Below are 19043 nucleotides of genomic sequence, written 5' to 3'. Positions count from 1 at the left end.
GAAAATTGCTGAAAATCAACCACCTTCTGTGTTGTTTTCAGAACGCCGCCGCGCTACATACAGGACTATACTACTAACATAAATTCCACTTGTGTTCAAGTTTTGCGTCCGGTATCGCCGCCAGACATTCCGTCAGATGGCTGGCTCCCAGCACGGAACAAATTATGTGTATGGCCGGGTTAGAACCCAGAGCACAACGTGTCCCCACCGTTAGCCGGCAAATACATTCATGGCTGTACTGTCACGGGATCACAGATTCCATTTAGGTGCTACCCTTCACTTGATGTTCGCTCTCTGGCTTGTGATCTTAACCATCAATATCTACATAAAACTGTCGACTAATGGAGTCGTCTGGAACTCTACGACGAGATACGCCCGTCTATCTTTGCGTTCTTCAATTTCGCCTTTATTCTGTCGGACCTAGTAATGGATAGCTAAAATATGAGCATATTTCCATCCGATTATTAGCAATACTCAAGCCACAAACAGCGAGAACGGCCTCGAACCATTTAGATAATTCGATCCTTGCATATGCGTCGCGATGGTTCGATGGCCAGTACTTTTTAGCCGTGGAACCTACGAAAGTTGAGCATCTGTGGACGGTTAAATTGCCAAAAGTGCTGCATGTCTATGTTCGAGTGTCTACGTGCGCGAGTGGGTTTCCCTGGGGAGAAAGCTTGATTGGAAGCGTGCTAGCGTAGAAAAACGACACACGCTGACGGTCTCAAAGAAGAAGAGAAGGAACACGATTATGATACGACGTCGTACGACGCTTAGCGCACACGACGAGTGTGGGCCGGCGTCCGATCAAATATCGCGACGGCAGCGATCTGAATTTCAGTGGAAGCTGAACCGCGACGCACGGAGTAGCAGCGATGTATACGAGACTTAACTTCGGTGAGTTTTTCGAGCTGCACTCACCAACGAAAAATCAGGTACACGCATCTTTAAAACTGGTTGTTCGAAGGTCACACAGCGAGTGTGACACTAGCGTTGTCGTTAAGGGCAATTTCTAGGACCTTCTTGGGAAGGGGGCGCTTGGCCAGATACGGTTGAAACTCACAAAGACCTTTCCAGCGAAAGGAAACGGCTAGCGTAGTTTATTACATATGGTAACAGTGGAACCGTCTTAATATGTGTTTGACGGAATTAGCGCGAGCAAATTCATTTTCAAAGCTTTTGGCATGTTCTACGAAAGAAGAAGTCAAATTGAATCAAATTACTATGCTTAATCATCTTCCTGCTGCGTAGTGTTTCCTAGTAGTGTTGACAACAAGTACAAGTAAATTTGTTTTCGTGTTCTCTTGAGAAAAAACCAAATTTACATATAACTTTAATTTCATTAACGGGTAGTATTTTTTTCCCGAGTTTTTTTTTGCACATTCTAATACTGTTGGATTAATGCGCTTGTCCTATTTTCGCCTATTCGGCAGTTTCAAGTGAGTTGAAACAACTATTTTCGATAGCGGCTTGGATGTGCCCGTTCCCGCTGCCGCTGCCCTCGCATCTGGCGAGCTCAATTTAAATGCAACGAATCCAACGTGCACGCCCTTGTATCCAGCCCCAGATGCAACGAATGTACACGTATAATAAGATCGAGAGATAAGACGAACAACGAAACAAATAAACTATTCTATATTACATATAGCCATCGCATCGTGTCGTTCAACGAACGCTTCGGTGATCCGCTAGTCTACCTCATACCACATAGCGATAAGCAAACGGACATTTGTTTCGTGATTGCTATCGACAATTCATATGGTTTGTTTGTATGAATCAATTTTAAAAACCACAAAAAAAAATAGGACTAGACAGATTACACTGGGTTAGTTTAATGAAGAAAGGTAGCGGGCGGTATTTGAAAGCATTTTTCAGACGACAATTTCGTATCATAGTCCATTGTTATACCGGTCACCACTCTTCCCTCGAGGTAGGGGTCTTTAGACCTTTCTCGCTCAATGAGCTTTTAGCTCCTTTTTACAATACGTTTACCTGCTCAATTTCAACATGTCATGTTCACGTAGCAGTTCTCATTTGACTTCACTCTTACGCCTTTCATCATGATAGTGTATCTAGAGCTAGCGAGCAGACACGCATGCTGCGCGCCTCACATGACAGCGGCTTGACGAAGGTGACGATAATACCGACAACTTGTTGCTCCCATACAGATAACAATATACAAGCTGTTACACAATCCAGCTGAAGCTGGTAACCCGCGGCCAGCTACAAATTCGGAGTTTCGAGTTGTCCAAAATGTGCAAAATTGCCTCCAATGATAGCACCAACGACCGGCGTCAGCGTTGTCCTGATGCTGCCGTTGTTACCTCTGCTACATCGTAAACGGCTCTATACGTATGAGGATAGCTGTCAGCTTTGCAGTCACGGATTTGCCCCACGTATTTATTGTTCATACCTCTATTTCGCTCATTCCGTCCGTACTTCGCTTCCCTCTCGTGTCCCCTTTCCTGTATCTATCTGGCTGGTTCTCGCGTTTTTTTGCTCACCTACGTGCACTACCTCTTTCCATCGCTGCTGACGCTAGAACATGCCGCTGAGAACAGCTAAGAATGGTATTCTGGGCAGGCGTTTAATCTGGACAGCGTGCAGATCATAATTCGTGCGTCGTAGTGGGGTGTATACACGATACATTGAAGGCACAGCCCCTTCTCGAATGTACAACTGCATATGACAGTCAACGTTCTGGATTGTTATTCAAATAACTGTATAACCGATAAAAATCCAGGCATCAATCGAATGGTAAAATGGAAGGCGGAATGAAAAGAAATTCATCATTATGCACCCAGATGCACCCGCGTGTTAGCGTGGCTCAAGTCAAATAGAAAAGAGCCTTTTAACGTAATAATGCACTAAATCGCGTATCTGGTAGGGCAGCATAACAATGCAACATCTGCAGAACTGTTCAAACACAATCGTCATACTACACTTGGGCAAAAGTAGCCTGCACGACTAGCACGAGGACAGCTAGTCTCATCTACGCTAATAATCATATTAGATATAAGGGTCACACTGATCGTTGAAAATATAAACAGGACACTCTATTTACACCTTTTATAATGTTCCAGCTGGACTTGTACAGCCTTCTGGTTGTTATGACGTGGATGGCGCTCGGCGGGAACTACGGCGAATATGTCATAGCGGTAACCATATAATAGCTGCACGCAACTGGAAGCGATATATAGACACTCAAGCGAAAGAACCGCCGAATTTGACAACAAGGGTCACAATGCGGACGGCGGCCGTCACGTAGCACGGCCAAAGACAGGGCCAAACTGCTAAGGGGACATTCGCGAGAAGGCCAGTTATACTAAAATGTCTGCTGCGTGGACCGGAAGGATACACAAGAGGGTCCATGAGCAGAGAAGTACGAGAGGCTCCATGGGCAAGGAAGTAACAGGCGTCCGTCGCTACAGCTATCGCTTTCACCTTTGCCGTTGCTCGAAAAGGAAAATGAAGCAGAGATGGCAGCAAAACAAGAAATGAGGAAATGATCTGGCAGGCGTGCTTCACTTGTTCCTCATCATCATACTAGAGACACACCTACTGCCATCAGCACCCCCCGTACGTAATCAGTTTGCTGGTAAACAAGTAGGCGAGCTAGAAAAGGAGCAATCGAGCGACAAGCCCACCACCTCGTTAGAGAAATGAGGTTCCTGTCACCACATAAAGGAAAGTGCAAGGGCGAGTCAGAAGTCACAATCAGGCCCACAGTTTAGAACTTCTACGTTGCAAAGTGCGAGCGCAAGGCAGGGCCAAACAAACGCCAGCCTGCCCACATACCCATCCATTCAACTGCGTAACCTTTTGACATGATGATGTCACTACAGGTTATGGTGTGCATGTGGTATAGTGCGTACGTGCGAGTAAATATGTGTATGTTAGTGTGTGCTTGCTGCCGGGCTGCAGCCTTGCCGATTAATTATGCTGCGGCCCGTTAAGCACTTTACGGAAAACTCTAGCCTTTTCGTCAACACAGTCGAGTAGTGATAGAGTCTTAGGGTGACTCTTGGCTGTGTCTTCAAATAAGTGATATCTTAAAACGAACTCGAGGTAAGTTTTATGTGGGTCTGTGTAACACAAGAAAGTAACAACAACAGTCATAACAAAAAACGTTTTACTTACTTGTTGCTTTATGCGTACATATGTGGCTCTCAGCATTGCCGTGGACGTAATGAATAATCTATGCCGTGTGTCCGTACATTTATAAATACATAATGCTATTAATCAATGCGTCTTCCTCCTGGCCTAATTTACCTTATGTATGTTCTTGTTGTCCAGATTGGGCTGCAAGGAAATGCAGTAAATCAAAATTAATCTCCTGAACAACAATAGTAATAACAGTCGATCCTTAACACAGAAAAATCCTATCTGCACTTTGTTATACACTCAGCTTTGGGCTTTTGAAATCCTAGGATCAGAAGATCAGGTAAAGCATCGAAAAGAGCTCAACGTATCCGCCTATCGTGTGAAAAATCTGCCAGTCGAGTCATTTGAAACGCTATCTTTGCCTACTTAACTTGAGAATAACAACACGCTAATAACTTTGTTTTTCGGTAGGTCGTCGATTTTTTAAATGGCCGTCAGCAGAGACAAGCCACAATTGATCCTGACGTTGAGGCCCACGATGGTCGACCCATATATTCTCTCACACAAAAAATCTATATTTTAAGAGTAGTAATTTGTTGTTTCGAAATGGACGCCTGGAAACCTTTAGCAGCTGGTAGTGAGCAACAATTGGAAGCTCAATGAGTTGCTGTGAACGTTAGTTTGATTACTTATTGTATATATATACATATGTATATAGGTAATCATTTTATATAAATGCGTTGACATATCATTACCGAGATGTTAGTTTGTTTAGATTTTTTCTACTAACGGTGAGGTGTATTTTTGCAGTAATAACACATGAGAGATAATCAAGAACAGGTTACAATTTCCTGACAAAGAAGCTGATTTGCAAGATATTCTGAAGGAATGCGACTTTGTCAACTGTTGATTTCTTCAGCGGCTTCTTTTAACTTTTCTGTGAGTTCTTATTGTGTCGATGATTGAAAAGACGTTCCCAAGATCAGCTCCAAGTCGAACTGACGGTAAGTCAGTTGGATGGAAGATATCATCTTGAGTTGGGCGGTGACTGTTTGTAGAGTAGTGTAGTTGAAGACTACACCGTCCTTCAGTATGGAGCGCTGTAAACGATACAATAAATACGGATCGTATATTTAAATAAGTAACGAAATTTCTACTGGGTACACTGCGCGACCGTTTCAATGCGGCTAGTTTCACAGATGGGGCGGCAGTGGAAACCCTCTGCTGAAAACGAACACGCGAATATCGCATGCATTCTATTATGTGGCTGGAAAGCGACCGCGCTTAGCTAGCAGTTGGCGGCCCAAAATTAAGGTACGAAATAGCCGGCAAGTTGAAATCTAGTTCCCATGAAACCACGTGACAGTAATAGGCAAAGATTTACGAAACAGTAACGGCTACCAACACTGACCTAAGCACGCACTAAAATGCACAAGCTTTAAAAATATCTAATCAATTTAGAAAAGACGACGACGACCTTTGAGAGTATCTCTGCAACACTATTTGTTCGGTACTTAGGTCGGTTCCCTAGGTGGGTGGGTGTCCCGCTCTATAAGCACATAAAGATGATAGATCAGAGCAAGCCAAACGCCCTGGCCGATCTTCCCCACTGTTGCGCAAATGACAACAGTCACATGATTGCTATTACCACCGGACCATCATCACCATCATCGCCTGTAATCGGATGTCTCTAGATTCGCTTTTCGGCGGCGGCTCGCGGCTCTATGTAGTTGAAATAAGCGGAACCGTGAATGAATGATAAGTCGCTATCTTGCAGATTTCCTGACAAGCACCGTCTCGAAAACGATCTGCACAATTAAACAGCACGGCTTTCGTCCCGTAAAGCGCAGACCATCCATGCCGCACCGAATTGCCCAAGTTAACAAACTCTATAATTGTTTACTATAGCATTATTCTGTCGGTGCGATGGGTGGTTGCGACATAAGGAAATTGAAGTTTATAGATAGAGGATAGACAGACAATCATTAATCCCCACAGATTAGGTTGACTGGCTGAGGGGAAAAGGCTGTTTAGAGACGAACGAGGTATTGTCATCCTGAAAGACTCGTTTCCGATCTTGACCCATACGTCTCGCGCTAGCCTGCTTTCTACAGTAAACTTAATCAATATGTGATTACAGAATTCTGTAAGGACAACGTATGACATTTCCCAGAGGAAATTTGTCCGGCGGCTGTAAGCGGCTTACGGAAGACGTGACTAAATAAAGAAACGTAAAAAAGCTAACATATATTACTTGAAGTTTCTATTTTTAGTTGTCAGCTATTATTATTATATGTATATATCAGTACATATTATGGGAATCTTTGAAGCAATATCGGTACGTAACTCGGCTCGCATATGAGATAGTTGAGGATTAACTTGGAACGAGGCACGTCACACTGGTTTCGCATATATGCAGCAAACGTTAGCCAATCGATCCATTATCTCTATAGTAGAAAAAACGAAATTGGCTGCGCACAGATTGAATTTGTCAAGCGCTTGAGAGTTTCAATCGTAGACTTACTCGATCGGAATAAAGAAAATTAATTTCGAAAACGAGACGCTGCGAGAGTATCGAGTACCTTCAAAAATGCTACCACGACAGGAAGAATTGAGAGGGTACGGGCGGCGTGGCACTACGCGACGCGCATTAGGGCGCCTTAGAAAACCCCGTCTACGAGGGGGAGTACCGTTTATAAACAAAGTAAGCGACTATATTGTTTTAGCGTTCGGTCTGCTTGGAATCGGGGCTATGGCTACGTTAGTCATTGGAACAGACTAATAGCGCAAGACAGTTATTGCCATTACTCATATGGGAATCTATGATGTTGTATCAGGAAAGGAGAGCGGCGAGGACAGTGAATTGATGACAATAGTCCTTCTGGGCTGGGTCGCTATAAGGCTTAGCGTGCGCGATATATATGGCGGCGAGAGGAATGCAATGAATAGCGCGCTTTCAAAATAAACGAACGCACGATCTTACGAGTAGCTGTTATTCATATTAGTTTGTGTGAAGATAAGTTTTTTGCGATCTCTTGTACGGCCCACGCACAACTATCCCAGTAGAGCAGCATTTTACCAGTTTTCCATTTCCCATCGCCGTCGCAGATAGCGGTGAGCACTTGCGGGGTAGCACCATGTGCCTCGGTCAATTGGACAGGCGAGGAAAAGCGCCATAAATCAATATAATACGCACATTTATTTTTGTATATTTACAAAAATTCTAATAATACTCCATTGCATCGTACGGGTCACCCATGGGCTAGGACACATTGCAGGAAAGCAGAAGTAACCGCATATTATAACAGGGGAAAATATGGACAGATGCCCTGCAATGATTTACCACGCACTAAACAGTTCGGGACGGCTAATGATAAAATAAAGCTTATAGTACTGCACAGTGCTGCAGAATCGTGCACACAATAAACGAAGCACATTTTCAATACACTCGCGTGCTAACCCCTGTAACTACCCCTTATAAAGTGATAGTGGGTTGGGTGTTGGGTGCTAAAGTGATTATCTGCTATACGGATCCTAAATTGTTTAGAGGCATTTATAGGGACGGCGAACCGATGTACTATATATATATATATATATATATATATATATATATATATATACATAGGTCGCTGCAGACAGACCCCAAACAATAATTCAATGCACACAAGACAACAATGTATGATGACAGCGTCACGCTCTTATTACCGTGTTATAGTTAAGAATACGGCACAACTGCTACAAAAATATTACACATAGTAATATAATAGTTGAATATTATTATATAGCTCAATTAGTTCTCATTGTCAATCTCACGCCATTGTGGGTTTATCATACGATACACTAGCTATAGAAGAAGGCGGAATGCATATCGATGGCCCAGGCACAAGTCCCGATGTACACAACCTACACAATTGGAGGACGCACAACAATCTCTATTACGTTTTCTAATCCTCAAAGAAATAAAATGAAGGATTGTTTTATTGAGCGAGAAATTTAAGTGATAGTCGCGGGCTAGAACAAGTTTAATTCGAAATTTAACAGCGCAAAGTTGGACACCGCTGTCTTTGGGTCCGACAAACATTTTCTGTTTGTAGCTTGCGTTCAGGAGCCTCATAGATACGCATCAAAAAGTTGAGATATTTCGGCAATAATACACAACCAGTCTTATAAATGGCGATGCAACGTGAAATTTTTTAGCGCCACATAATGCAACGTTTAGCCTCTGACTGCCTTAATTAACTCCAATATAAGTGAGTCCTAAAATTAAGCTAGACATTAAAAAGTCTAGAGTATTCTAGAGAAGTGCCGTTCCTATTGTCGCGTTAAATTGTGTATATCCTCTATGGTTAGACAGAGAGAGATACACACATGCACACGTACAAGAGTGGAGTACGAAGCGCACATTAGTAAATCAGTCTTGCTGATGTAGGTCCGCTATCCTTTATCTATTGATTTTAATTTATCAATTAGATCAACGCAACACGTGTCCATGGTGAACACTGCGAGACAAACATTGGTCAAAGCGGATCTTTTGGGCTCCATTTGGGATCAGGACTATAGCGAACGAAAGCATCAACAACAAGCTCAATCATGACGGTGACGACGGCGACGTCGGTTGTCCTTCTTCCTCGCCCTGGTTCAATTTACATGTTGTCGCTTCTGTCACCGCTGTCTCTAGCGCTATCCGAACGAAAGGACGCTTTGATGTCGTCTTCGGGGTGGGCGTACCGTGTGTGCAAAGGCAAGCTCATACACATATAGACACGCATACGCACAAGCAAAGCGAGATATCTAATCTACTAGTACCTCTGTTCTCGTTACCGCCCCCGCCTCCTTCACCGCCCATAGAAAGAACCTAACCAATTTCTTCTTCCAAAACAGTCATTGTTACTATTATTCGTTGGCTCAAAAGTAGACGACTGGAGCCAGCTCGACGCATTTGCTTACCAATATAGCGACGACAATTGGTCCTCTGAGTATTTAACCCCTTTTTTGTTCACTTACACTGCCTTCCGTATTCGCGTTCGCGAACACGAAGACCGTCTATCCGCAAATCGGAAGAAGAGAGATTGCGAGCGCTCTGTCAGTTTGGCGAGAGACAAACAGCCTTTTACTCGCGGTATTTTCTTCAACACATATCTTCTTTAAAGGAAACCGAACAGAAGTTAACAAAGACAAGCTTGTTGCTATTTATGACTATCGTTAGGTTATTGGGTAGTCTGCACGGACTGCACTGCATTAATAAGTACTATCGAATCGATGTTATGAGCTATATTAAAATGACCACAGACATGCCAGAAGAAGATTCAAATGAATATTTATGAGGGATATTTATTATTGCAGTATACACATATACATATTAGCTACATTATTATTTCCTTGTTTGCGGACCACGGCACACTAACGTATGAGCGGGTAATGTGTTTGACCCATAAAACGATACTCCATCACATAAAAGATAGCTCAAAACAATAGACTACAATAAGGCAACCGAATCACTCTGTCATGTCAATGTATTGAAAGCCTTCCGAAGATGAAAGGAAATTATGTTATGGCGACATTTATCTAACGATTCTGTGACAGTGGTAACTAGTGCTATGCTGGTCGCTGGGACAAATCGATAACAGGGGCTGCACATCTGTAGACGACACAGCCGTACGTACGATCTGCGTAGATATAACTGATGATCCCTTCAATGTTATTAGCGCAGGTTATATGCCCCTAATAAAAAGGGGAATAAAGAATTCCCGCATAATAATTTGTTCTAGAACAGGTTCTTTAGTTTTTGAGTTACCATTGGCCATTTGTCGTCCTCGCAACGTTCACAAATAGCGGATCGTTATGCGCAAATGTTCTCCATGACCGGTCCTAACCGTTAAAGATAGAATAGGCGCAAATATACGATGAGACGCCGTCTCGAGTTCAAGCCCTTCTCAGTATCAAATACAAGGCAAGGATTGAGCCGAGCTCTAAATTGCTCAAGTGACAGATAGGGCGCGGTGACAAATATAAGCATTTATGGCTTTCTTCCAAAAAGGACTTTCAAAAGTGCAACGAGCGATACGATCACACATTGAGACGTACTGGTACCGGGGTGGAAACAGTAGGAAACGTAAGGTTGATATATACACTTGGAACTATCGTGTTGCAGATTACAAACATCGTCCTGTTAATAGTCGTAGTAGTTGACTACGCGAGAGATAATATACAGCGAATGAAATAACCGAACGCATACGCCTACTCCGTTCGAGAACAGAGTTTGAGAGAAAACCGAGAGAAGACGCCAGCTTAAGGGAATAAGACTTGCCACAGCTGACGGCGTGACACAGATCGGAAATGAACTCAGACAACACAAGAGCGTATGTGAGCAGTCGCTAAAATCTGACCGACGTGTGAATGAGTGATCCTTCCGTCGTTATATTTTTACCTCAGTTCACAGTATACGGCCGGCCCTTCATCGTCACATCGTCACTGTGTGCAGCAACATAAACGTTATCATCATCATCATCATCATTATTATTATTAGCATCGTGTTTCCCACCATTGACAAGGGCGGCAGTATCGAGTATTGCCTTTGGGGCTGGCTGACAGTCTACCGCTACTGAGCCAGCCACCGCATTGGCCGGCCAGCGATAGTGAGAAACACGTTTATACAATATTTATTATTATTGTAAGAATATTCACGCTGACGAAGTGCAGACCTGCCTTCTCCTGGCACCCACGCCGAATGGCGGTGGTACGGTCGTGACGCCAGTAGCTGTGGCAAAGGGTTAGCAGAAAGACACTAGCGTATATTGGCCCAGAAAAAGAAGAGAAAGCGTTCAGAACATTTCGCAAGCCCGTTCGAGAAAGTAGGCCTACAGGCGAACACATCAGGACCAGTGGTAAGTACGGCCAAAAACGCTGCCGTGGCAAAGCGGCAAAGGCGCAACAGGAAAAGGTAATAAAGACGAAGATGAGCGCTCGTGAAGAAGAGAAAGCCCTAGCTATCTACTGCTGGTAAAAACTGGCAACCTATTGAATATCAGCAGGTTCTTTGATGCATCACGACCTTAGTTTTTGCCATTGGCGAAGGTATTGACAGAAAGTGCATGGCATTTATGCACATCGGAGTATTGAGAGGTTCTAAGACAATCAACTCATACGTTATGGCAATAAACAGAGCTATCATTCACGAAACGAGGTATGACGCACTAAATAGTTCAAAACAAGCGAAAGTAAAAAACCGAGCGTCTGCGGCATGATGATGGCTGATGTACCGGCACTCCTCCTTGTTGTGCTTTCTGTTCATCGCGATAGACAACAACTGGTTCTCACATATTATGTAATGTGTCGTATATAGTAAGACAAAGTTGAAAAGATAAAGTAGTGGCCACTATTTACACGAAAAGAATATTCGATAATAGCTTTACTATGATGCTTAGTATTACCATACTGTGAATTGTAATAGGGTACCTTATAAAAACAGCGTTCCCAACACGAGACCTTTTTTCCATAATCTGCAGCGCTTACACGGGCGAACATGCCTGTTACGCGTCCTATTAAATGTACATAGAGGTAGAAAGAGAAGGGGGCAAAAACAGGTGGTCCTAAAAAAAATCGTTGTTGATCGTATAAGACAGGCTTACGTTTGCCATTCGACAATACACACTGTAATGGGAATCGTTTGACCTCAATAGTACAACCGTGAGTATTATAAAATTAAATCTTACGTGTTTCGTTTAGAATGGTAGCATTTAGAGTTAGCAAACGCGGCTTTAAGCCATCACAAAATATACGGAGCCTATGCTAATATCAACGCGTAAGTCCAAAGACCGCGCTCAAATTGTTTCGCCGTTTAACTTTTATTTCATTTACACGAGGCAAATAGTCATAATTTCTAAACGGAACACGCGGAAAAAATACCTAATCTTTGTATACAAACATATACAAAATAGGTAAGCAAATATATAGCGGTATATATATATATATAGGCTCATATGTTTGTCCGTCTGAATCTCTGTAGGCAAAGCGAAGAAAGGACTCCGCTTCTTCTACTCCGCATTGTGCTAATGTGTCTTTAGTGAAGTACCAAATCGTTTGTGAGAACGGGAAGGGTGCATGGTTGAGTTTATTCTTGGATTAGCTTACGGTATACAGGAGTTTCGCGACCATATGTATAAATCTCATTAAATCCAGATGTAAAATAGAGAGTACAAGTGCCAAAGAAACGGACGAAGAACTAAAAGCAAAAATTAACAGCAGAACAAAGACGCGCAAATATATGAAATTTTATCACAGCTGGGTCTGTCTAGGGTGCTGTACGATAGATGACAATTACCTTCAGAACTCAAAATGGGGGTACATGAGGAAGAAGGGAAAAACGAACGAAGACAGAGGAAATGTATGCTCTATAAACATATGTTCATATCTAGGTTGTTGTTAAGCTAAAAATATGACGACAAAATAATACACGTTTTTTTGTCATCGATACAAGCTTTTCCGCAATGTGATAGTGATTTAATCGCGATATTGTATATATATAGCGCTTCTCGAACCATCTCGGTAACGATTTCGTGAATTATTTATTGTTTTGTCATATCCAAGTTCTATACAAGTACAGGTGGCGATTTTTACCAATGATACAAAACACCATTTGCTTTATCTAGCCGACTGTACGTAGAGATGATAGCTCGAAATGAAATAAACGTTTGCGGTTTGGAACCGTGGCGTTTCCTGCAGGGATCTGCATATTTTGGGCAAAATTTTTTTATCGTATCTAACTTAAATATTAACCCCGCCTGAAATACACGTTAGAGAACGAACCCTGCAATTGTTTATTTTAGAATATATAGGAAGAAAAAGCAAACGTTACTCCCAAAGTTAAAATGGCGTTAATGTCCCCAAAAATCGAGCAGTCCGAAAGGTTTTGTCGTCAGAAACAAGTCTGCTCAATGACAATTTGTAAATGAACCCCATCAAACAATCATTAAAGCTACGAGCTCTTTGCTGATAGAGTATGATTCTTACATTTCCCTATCTTATGGGTTTAATCTAAAATGAGAGAAAAAACGCCTTCAAAGTTTAACTTTTGTAAAGCTGTAATCTAAGTTCCTTATTATTCTAAATATACCGATTTGGATGGCCCGTAACGATCTAATAATATCAGAAGCTAACCTTTTCGTTCACGTGTGTTTTAATGCTATTCCTCCATCTCCATAGAATTCGCATTCATAAGTGTTGTCATTACACATACAACTAAAATACGCCTGTACAAACGACTAGTGTCCCCCTATAATAGAATAAGTGACCTTGACGAAGTTGTAACTTATTTGCTTATGTCTATAGCAAGATAAAGCAATCCGGTTCTGTTCTCCTTTCTGCTTGCCTAAAATGGTAGCCCCTTTGCCCCTAGCTCGATAAATAACTCCTGTATCAACATCGCACAATCGTACCCACGTTAACATACGTCTTTCTAACTAAATACAGTTAGCGAGGCGAAACTATGACGTATACAAAAGTAATGCTAAAAACCCCATTCCATAAGCTTGTAAAGACGGCGGCTCTTCAGCGGTGGAATTATCGGCCCTGTCTTGTTGTATGTCATCAGCTATACATATATATATATACTCCTATGTTCGTTCCACTGTCTTTTTTGTCTATATATATATATATATATATATTATATAGCCACTATAGCTAATTTACTGTTACCTACACATCAGAATGACTGTTATCGTAATTATACAAGCACAACTATTAACAGCTTTTTCAGGTAGGATGTCACGGTAATGGATGGTATGAAGTAACTTGCTTCGGAGTGCAAAAACAAAGAAGCACCGCACAAATTTTCAACCACAGACCTATTAATAATAGGAGCAAAAATGAAATATTTGAATTTTACTCTAGGAAAGAAATAGCATTTGCTTTAACAACGGGATGGCACCTTCGTTCAGGGATCGGATCGCGGCCATATTTAAGCGGATATCTTGCAGAAACCGCACTGATTTCGTAAATAGTTAGATATCGTATTAGTAACTTTGAGTTATGCCTCTAGCCATATAAGCAAAGATAAAATACCCTATTTCCATGTGGAAAAAAGTCATAGCTCCTAGACAGTGAAACGGACATTGCAATATATAATCCCAGGATTATTTCAATAAAGGTTGCAACGTTCGACATTGATTGACTCCGACAAGAGATTGACGGATTGATAAAAGTATCGCATCAACAATTTCAAAACAATGAAAAGTATTCTCGGTCAAAGTTACAAGTTCACTATCTCAGTCCTTATTAATACCTTTTGACGGTCATAGGTTTGTGGACTTCTTTGTGAAGCGTTTGTTAACCATGTATATATATATATATATATATATATGTGACACTTTGGTCGACCCTCATTGTGGCCACAGTCATAGTCAGACTAAAATTGTTCTCGTACAGTCATACGGTGGCGGAGAGTATTCGACCCATTTGAGTCCTCAATTGTAATGTATAACACTTAGGATAAAATGAAAAGCTAGCCTAGTTGTATTGTGTTGCCGTTGGGGAATTTACACGCCAGAAAAGTTTACTTGGGCGGAGCTCTGTCGAAGAGTTGTGCGTTACTTCCATTGCTATCGGTGCACGCAGATCGTATACCAACTTAGCATTCCTCGTCTCTTCTGCGCGCGTTACGGTGCCATACGACCTACGAATGTACCTCGCCGGAGAGACGGGTTCGCTCCGAGAACGTGAAAAGCGGCACGGCCAGATTGAAAGCAACTAAAACTACATAAGTAGTCGTCTTTGAACCCAGATTACAGTAATTTGCTATGCAAAATACTGATCAACTACTGAAGAGTCAGACCAAAACAAAAGCACACATTGGATTGTACGATACATTCGTCTTCAAATAGAGTAGGCACGTTCTGGTTTGGTAGGTCGAGAAATTAGGTACTTGAGGCCAGTAGCGGAAAGTGTTCGAGAAAACAGTCTATAAAATCTAGAACAGTCTAGCCTGGTAGCATTGGTGTCCATATGGGAGCTAGTTACACAGCAGTTGTTGCGCTCTTTTTCTCTATTTGCCAATACTGGGCTGCTCGCTTTCCAACCCACAAGTTCTTCAGCGGCAGAACGCGGCAAACAGGTCGCGACTTCTTTCGGCGCTAGGTGATCTCTGATGCGAGACTAGAGAATTATCTGTTGACCTAATCTATTTCGTACACGTGTGATCACAAAATACACAGTTGCCGCTTATAAACTCTCGTCGTTGTTGCTGCCGAGATGAATGTTTGAAGAGACAAAACTCCATCTCGGGTCAAATCGGATGAATAGCAGCAGAGTCTCTGCTTTCGTAGCAATAGGATATAATGAATCGCGGACAACGCAGGAGAAAGCAGCAGCAGTTAGATAGGAAGCGGGCGTGTAATACTAGTTTTACTCGGGTAAACTATTATTCCGTGTCTTCTGAGGCACTATAAACTGCATTTATGAGCATCTACGCGGTGGGCCGACCCAATATATGAATGTTATATGTGCTACGTGATTGGCTGATTCATGGATGGCTGTGCGGAATATTTGCAGGTGCAAGGATATCTGCTACATATATAGCATACTATGGCCCTCACCAATTTCTATTCGTCCTATGAACTGACAAAAATTAATATAAATAGGACACCTGATGATAAGGCCAAAACAAAATTCTTTCAAGGCAGTACAACTTACGTTACCTTTCGATATGGCACAAGCTCTCGTATCGGTCATCGGGAAGTTAATTCTTAGCTTTGTGCAACATCAGTGCATTTTCTGCAAGCCAATAAAGAAAACTCAGACTGATCATTTTCCTCACGAGCCGCTTTACGCCTTCTATTTGTATTATCACATTTAGGTTCTACATACTAGCCTGCGCCTTCACAAAGCGGTGCCAACGAATCCATATAAAAGCACCTGATGACAATGCCATGTACTTGCTATAGGGATTCGTATCTCAGAGCTTTATGAACAACAACAACAATAGTGGAAAAACTTAGGCAAGATACAGTGACCTTTGTAGCCTACAAGTACGTACGCTTCCGTCAAAGAACTACTCTTAGTCTTTACAATTTGCTAGCTAGTAAATGTGGTTAGATCTCTAAAACAAGAATGAATATGACATTCCAGCTCAACACAAAAGACAACGAATTTAGTTCATCAAGGGTATTAGCCTCAGAATCAACGGAGGCTACCTCCTGTGAGAATTTTATATGCTGTTTCCGGAAACATATCCCTGCTAATAATCTCTAGGGTAAAATCGTTACTCAGAACCCTTTAATCTTCCATAATGAACGCTGTAACGCCGTAAATATCTCTGAAAACAGGTTAAATGCCGAGGTAATTTTTGCTGTTTATACACTCAAGCGTATGCCATAAAATGTCTATCGCTGCTAAAAACGTTTTCTCTATTTCGGGTGGTGGACGTGGGTTGACGGATAACCTAGCATACGTCTTTGTTTAGTAATACACTGGAATTCCGTGATCAAATTATTGGTTAACCGGGTTCTGGACACGCCGTATCTAAACCCGAACGCTACTATCCAGAGGTAAGACTGGGGTATATACTGGCTATGTTTAGCAGGATGTTGCACGTGGGAAGAGGCAGCTGGCCGTCTCGCTAATTTTTGTCAGCAAAAAACGGCTAAGTCTTTTATGCAGCTCCGCCGACGATTCCGGCATATAGTCCATTCGTAGTTCGGCGCCGGTTAATCCATTGTTTTAGTAAGTGATCGTTGTCTGCGTGATGTCTTGGTTTCACTGCGTACCCATCAATTACGAAAATCGTGAAGATTATCGATGCGTTCATGCCTTCTATTGAGCTGTCGGACCAATCGAGAAACTATAATGATCAGGGATGGCAATATTTGACGCCTTTCACCTCAACGAGAACGCTATGAATGCTATAATTACGCAATATTTATGTGTGTGTGTGTGTGCAGGTGTGCATCTGCGAGGGTTCTTGTTTATGCAAGACAAGCCGGGGGCGTGGCGGTGGCTCATGCTATATTGATGACGAGCAATACTACCTAGCCACAAATATATTTGCAAAAATACGATATATTACAGCATAACAAACGTTCCAATACTTTATCCGTAGCGCCTTGGAGGCCGTTGATATATTGCCTTGGCCCTAAGCAACGCACAATATATATCTGCTATATAATATACGCTTGTATATATGTGTAACTGTATACTATCCTAGCTGTAAAGTGAAATATGCTCGGTTCTGTCACTGCTGTCTGCCTAAAAACTCATCTGTAGCTACGAACGGTATTACGTATTGCTTACAGACAAAGGATGGGGGCCAAACATCATCAGAGGGGCGGGTTGAAGGAGAAAGGGAGACGGGGGGGGGGGGGGGGGGTGAAAGCAAGGAGAGGAAACTACTGGTGCAAACTAGAAATAATTATTACCATACCGAGTAGATATCGTATTGCTAAGTGCTATTTTGTCACACGGTAACGAGAAGGTCATCGGGGAAGCAAAGTTATTAATTATTACTCGGCTATTGCAGCTGATCTGTGTAACAAAAATATCTCAGGGCCTCAGGGACTAATGCTATCACGACGTCAACTTTCTGGTTTTAATTTCCGTTTTGTTTACAACTTCCGCTTCATATGTTGATAAAATATTCACTATGGGAAAATTTTTCATACATCGTAGTCGAATCCGAGGATGATTAACTAGTTTGTACCGAGCGAACACGTACTCTACTATAATATTTTTGTTTGTACGTAATCTATGGCTGTTATCAACGTCTTCCGAAACCTTTTACAGAAACATACAATACTGCAGCATAAGCATCTAAAAGCCTTTTTCGACACTTGAGCTAGTGGGGAGCCCCTAAAACATCGGCTGGCTAGTTCAATGTACGAACAAAGGCGTCCACTGCTGTGCTACCCTAACTTTATGCCTTTATAGAAGTGCCACATACTGGCGTGAATAGCGTAGGGATGCACGATTAAAGATCATAGACTACGTGTCATTATATGCGTGCGATTGTTGTTTTGATCATTTACAATATATTTGACGTACTCGTTTCGTTCGCGCATAGAGGTAGGCGTGATCTGTGCACAATGCTATGTGCCAGATGCGTATATACGTATTGCAATTGTATAAACGTACGATGTTGAGCATAGAAAATACACGAATGATGCCGTAAGGGCTCAAACGTAGTGAACCGGCGGACAACAGCCAACCAGCGGTAGAGCGGCCGTTGTTAACGACGTAGTTGCAGTACAGGCGGGTATTGTCGAGAACAAGATCGCCCAAGAACGGAATGGTTCTGAGGCTATCTTCCGATATTGTCGCAGGGAAAAAATGAGAATGTCACCTCAGTAAACGAACTAACTCAGAACGAAACGAAGCTAGCCAAGTTAACGAGCGCCAATGTCATCGGAAAACGGCTGAAAATAATGGTGGTAATAGTGGTCGGTGGTGTCGTACATAAATCAACCGACCGGGTGTGCTGCTTGTGAACAAATGAACAAACGACCACTGGAGCTTCCTCAGAGCAACGTGGTCATGTCATCTTGTCATCCCGTGCTATCGCGACTGCAGCTGTTCCTACAATAGTAGCAGTAGCTCCATCTGCGGGAACTGCGAGATGTCAAGTTTTTCTTTGCAGACGCATATGACGAGATAAGTATGAACCGTCTGTAAGCTGCTTGATTGTGTGGACGCTTTCACGACACGGTGAGGATAACATTCATAACGTCATAATTCAGAACCTGACTCGGCCGCGCTGAGTGAGAAAAAACGTGGCTATATCAACCAGAATAACGATCAGCAGAAAGCTGCCTACTGTTAGTCTAAGCTGAAATGAAGCCTGTGGTCAATCCTCGTAGGCAGGACCTATGGATATGAGAAATAGTTCAATCTCGGATTACCCAAAACAACTAGCTATAGGTAGCACCAAATGATTGACTAACTGGTTCCCAGTGAGC

At 42.4% G+C, this 19043-nt stretch overlaps 1 protein-coding gene across 11 annotated transcripts in view; it reads left to right on the top strand.

Moving 5' to 3' along the window:
* LOC111246848 (uncharacterized) overlaps positions 1-19043 on the top strand; it is a 134802-nt gene that overhangs the window by 54639 nt on the left and 61120 nt on the right. The window contains exons 2-3 of one of the 11 annotated variants that reach the window (XM_086983230.1): positions 42-897; positions 3084-4068. The exons of the other annotated variants lie outside the window; for them this stretch is intronic. The gene's annotated coding sequence lies outside the window, so the exon portion shown is untranslated. The remainder of the gene's footprint in view (positions 1-41; positions 898-3083; positions 4069-19043) is intronic. 11 annotated transcript variants of the gene reach the window in all.

This window comes from Varroa destructor, unplaced genomic scaffold (genome assembly GCF_002443255.2).
Source record: "Varroa destructor unplaced genomic scaffold, Vdes_3.0 BEIS01000003.1, whole genome shotgun sequence".
Taxonomy (NCBI): Eukaryota; Metazoa; Arthropoda; class Arachnida; order Mesostigmata; family Varroidae; genus Varroa; species Varroa destructor.
The sequence above is the reverse complement of the archived record's forward strand: the minus strand, read 5'-3'. Positions and strand labels throughout refer to the sequence as shown.